Source organism: Cervus elaphus, chromosome 9 (genome assembly GCF_910594005.1).
Source record: "Cervus elaphus chromosome 9, mCerEla1.1, whole genome shotgun sequence".
Classification (NCBI taxonomy): domain Eukaryota; kingdom Metazoa; phylum Chordata; class Mammalia; order Artiodactyla; family Cervidae; genus Cervus; species Cervus elaphus.
In genome coordinates, this window is record NC_057823.1 from 15,704,491 (window position 1) to 15,709,385 (window position 4,895).

Sequence of the window (4,895 nt, forward strand, 5' to 3'; positions counted from 1 at the left end):
CATTTTTCACACTTTATATGATTTCTGTCTGGTGAGTACTCTGTCTTTGAATGATTGAGAGAAAAAAGGAAGATTTCCCACATTCCTGTCATTCATAGTGTTTCTATCCAGTGTGAAGTCTTTCATCTACTTGAACGTAAGTGGAAGGTTTTCCCACACATTTTACATTCTTAAGGTTTTTCTCTACTATGGATTCTTTAGTGAACTTTCAAAACATTTGGAGTTCTAAAAGTTTTACCATATTGGTGACATTCATACGGTTTCTCTACAGTGTGACTACTTTCATGTATTTTAAGAGAACTGGGATTAATGATGTTCTCTCACATTCTTTATATTTATAAGGTCCACCTCTAGTGTGTGTTATCATGTGTTGCTGAAGGGTTACATCCACTGTAAAGGATTTCTCACATTTCTTACATTTATAGGGTTTTTCTCCAGTGTGGACTCTTTCATGGTTTTTAAGAGAGCAGGCACTACTCAATATTGTAGAACATGTTTTACATACATATGGTGTCTCTCCTGTGTGATGTCTTTTGTGGACCTGGAAGTCATTGAAATAATTGAAGACTTTACCACATCACTTACATTCATAGCATTTATCGCCTCTGTGAATTCTTTCATGTATTCGGACACTTTTAGGACATTTAAAGGTTTTTCCACATTGTTTATACTGATAGGGCTTCTCTCCATTGTGAATGCTTTCATGCATTCAACGATGACTGGGATAAAAAAAAATGCTTTCTCACATTTCTGACATTTATTTGGTAAATATCCAGAGTGTGTTACCATGTTTTCAAAAAGCTGAATATCACAGGAAGCTTTTCCCACATTCTTTACATTCATACGGTTTCTCTCCAGTGTGACTCCTTTCATGTATTCAAAGAAAACTGGGATAAAGAAATGCTTTCTCACATTTCTGATATTTATAAGGTAGATCTCCAGTGTGTGTTACCATGGATTTTTGAAGTTATACACCAAGTGAAGGTTTTCCCACATTCTTTACATTCATAGGGTTTCTCACCTATATGCATTCTTTTGTGTTGTTGGAAGGATTTTTGATATCAAAAGACTTTCCCACACTGTTCACATTCATAGGGTTTCTCTCCAGTGTGACTCTTTCATGTCTTTTAAGAAAACTGCGATCAATGAAAACTCTCTTACATTCTTTACATTTATAAGGTCCATCTCCAGTGTGTGTGTTATCATGTGTTGCTTAAGGGTTTTTTTCAATGTGAAGGCTTTCCCACATTCCTACACTTGTAGGGTTTTACTCCAGTGTGAATTCTTTCATGATCTCTAAGAGACCAGGCATTACTGAATACTTTAGAACATGTTTTACATACATACGCTGTCTCTCCTGTGTGATGTCTTTTCTGTCCCTGAAAGGACCGGAAATGTTTGAAGGCTTTACCACACTGTTTACGTTCATAGGGTTTCTCTCCTCTTGAATTCTTTCAGGTATTTCAACAGTTTCAAGACTTTCAAAGCTTTTTCTATTTTGTTTACATTGATAGGGTTTATCTCCCTTATGAGTGCTTTCATGCATCTGAAGATAACTGGAATAAATGAATACTTTCTCACATCTGACATTCATAGGTTTTCTCCCCTGTGTGTCTCCTTTCATGTGTTTTAAGAGAACTAGGATGAATGAATGCTAACCCACATTCTTGACATTTATATACCTTCTCATGGTACTTTTGATGCTCTCCTGGTCTGTTTTCAGCATGATATTTCATGTATCTAGTAAGGGATGAATAATACATAAAGACTTTCCCACATGCTCTGCATTCCCATGGTTTTAAATCAAGAGTTCTCTTTACATTGGGAGTTAGAATAAGTTTGATACTTTCTCCACAGGAATTAATATCTTTCTTTTCATAAATTCTATCATAGGACTTCTGTAAATCATGAGAAAACATTGTTAATTATTTCTTTATTATTCTCCATTTACTGAATTTATAGGAATAGTGAAATTTTCTATCTTGTGTGAATTGGTACAAGTTGAATATACTGAATGCTATACAATGGAAATTCAACCAACCTTTCAATTAAAAAGTGATAATCAAATATAGGCTTTATGAATACTGATTGCACATGAACTATATTGCAAACACTGAATATTACTATTAGTTTTAAGGAAACATTTTTGGTAGATATTTTCAAAAAGCAACTATATTTGAAAATGGGACTATTTTTTTTGTTTGCCTCTTTTAAAATTTTCACAGTAGACCACAATTCTCATATGAGAAATGCTTTTAATTTTGAGTATGACTCACCTTAATTTACTTCCCTGGTTTCTGGACTGACTTTCAATGCCATGATGTTTCCATTCTGCTTCTGAAATGCAAACCCAGAATAATGATCCCAAAGAATTAGAAATTACAGAACAATTACTGAATTTTAGGTCCATGATGAGCTCTGACACAGGCCAGTTTCTGTTTCTTTCTTGTTTTATTTTTATTTTCCTCCATGCTGTGCAGTTTGTTGGATATTAATTCCCTGACCAGGTACTGAAGCTGAGGAATGGTACTGAAAGCTCCGAGTCCTAACCACTGAACCATTGAGAATGCCCTTCCCCCCACCCCCACATTCTTAACCAGTGTCCTCCCTTTCCACATTCTACATCTTTGAACAGCACAGACAGGTAAAAAACACTTGTTCTCTGACTGATGAATGGAGGTAATTTCTTCATTCTTACCTACTGAGACAATGTTTCTGAAGTTTTCCAGCATCACATCTCTGTAGAGTTTCTTCTGTGAGGAATCTAGTGAAACCCACTCCTCCCAGGTGAAGTTCACAGCCACATCCTCAAAGACCAGTGAGTCCTAAAACACCCAAAATGTGTGCCAAATAAGATGCCTGAGACTGACAGCACAGACAATCACACATCACTAGTAGGAATATTATATATGATTCTGTTGGCAATTTGGGACCTTATGTGACCAGGTGGCTCACTGGTAAAGAATTTGCCTGCCAATGCAGGAGACGGGGGGGTTCAATCCCTGGATCAGGAAAAATCCCCTGGGGGAGGCTATGGCAAACTACTCCAGTGTCCTTGCCTGAAAAAAATCCCATGGACAGAGGAGTCTGGTGGGGTACAGTCCATGGGGTCGCAAAGAACCAGATATGACTGAGCACATACATTCTATGACTTGATCATGAGAATCTTACTCTCCACACTTCCTCTCTAAGGTAATAGTATCATGAAGAAACAAAAATTATTTATACATCATTTCTGTGGTCACAGTATCACTTATAGCACAATCATGGCAGAGCCCCAAGAATGTAGGGAAATAACAAGAATGTTTTACAAATGAAACAAATACCATTTGAGGAACATCCAGTTCTTGTCAAAAAAAATTCTTTCATCTTCTTATGATTCACAATTTGCAGTACACTGTAAGGCAGAGAATTGAGATTGAATGAGGTTTCAATGAACAGACACACAGTGAAGAACTGGAAACTTTCTCCTACTCCTATCCTCTAACATCAGAGGCTGGGTGACCTGTAGAAATCAAACTTTTAACAAAACTCAGAAAGCCCCACAGTCCCAAGGTTCTTCTGTCTTCTAGAAGAAACCACATGCAGTTCCCTGAATATACATATTCTTCTTCAAGAGCACTGCCTTTCAGTTGTGTAATAATTACCACAGATTCTGCTTTTTTTTCTCTCTGTATATGTAATTAGATGCAGTTAGAAAATTAATTCAAACTTAGACCTTAGACTGAGGAAGAGGCAATAATATTTTAGACCACAAAATTCCTATACTCGGGTGACTTGGGGCTGCTTTCAGCCAAATTTTAGAAGACACTGTGCAATTACGTGCCACAAAAGCTCTTTCTCATCACACCCTAACAGTACACCCTGGGCCTTACTGCCCTTAAGGGACAGGTTAAGAGCACAGTTTACAAGAAAGTTCACCACGTCCATAAAACTCTGATGGTGATTCTTCCCAGATTATGAAATATGTAAGGGTTTCATCACTGGCTTCCTCCAAAAAAACATAAAGTCTCCATCCTGCAATTTCAGGAGTAAGTCTTCCAAGTAACCACTATGGCTACTGACAGGCAAAAACTTAGTCTGTGATTTATGAATCTAGAACTTGTGATTCTCGATCTCATAAGAACAAAAATACTCAAAATAAACAAATCTCCAAAACCATCAGAGCAGAACTTCAAAGGGCAAACTGGTGTCTTAAAACTGGGAAAGAGAAAAGAGAGATGTTTTAAAAACATGACTGACTAACAAACACATGAAAAGATGCTCAACATCACTCATTATCAGAGAAATACAAATGAAAACCACAATGAGGTACTATCTCATGCCAGTCAGAATGGCTGCTATCAAAGTCTACAAACAATAAATGCTGGAGAGCGTTCAGAGAAAAAGGAACCCTCTTATACTGTTGGTGGGAATGCAAACTAGTACAGCCACTATGGAGAACAGTGTGGAGATTCCTTAAAAACCTGGAAATAGAACTGCCATACAACCCAGCAATCCCACTCCTGGGCATACACACCAAGGAAACCAGAAATGAAAGAGACACGTGTACTCCAGTGTTCATCACAGCACTGTTTACAATAGCCAGAACATGGAAGCAACCTAGATGTCCATCTGCAGACGAATGGATAAGAAAGCTGTGGTACATATACATAATGGAATATTACTAAGCTATTAAAAAGAATGCATTTGAATCAGTTCTAATGAGGTGGATGAAACTGGAGCCTATTATACAGAGCAAAGTAAGTCAGAAAGAAAAACACCAATACAGTATATTAACGCATATATATGGAATTTAGAAAGATGGTAACAATGACCCTATATGTGAGACAGTGAAAGAGACACAGATGTAAAGAACAGACTTTTGGACTCTGTGGGAGAAGGCGAGGGTGGGA

The 4,895-nt window shown here is 37.2% G+C and overlaps 1 long non-coding RNA gene and 1 pseudogene across 1 annotated transcript; both read right to left on the minus strand.

The window, feature by feature from the left end:
• Positions 1–757: 757 nt before the first annotated feature.
• On the minus strand, positions 758–1,736 carry LOC122700280 (annotated as a pseudogene).
• Positions 1,737–2,032: 296 nt separating this feature from the next.
• On the minus strand, positions 2,033–3,710 carry LOC122699440. Its single transcript, XR_006342610.1, has 3 exons — positions 3,327–3,710; positions 2,699–2,825; positions 2,033–2,337 (listed from the first exon to the last, which is right to left on the minus strand). It is a non-coding gene; the product is annotated as an uncharacterized LOC122699440 (long non-coding RNA).
• Between the last annotated feature and the right edge of the window lie 1,185 nt (positions 3,711–4,895).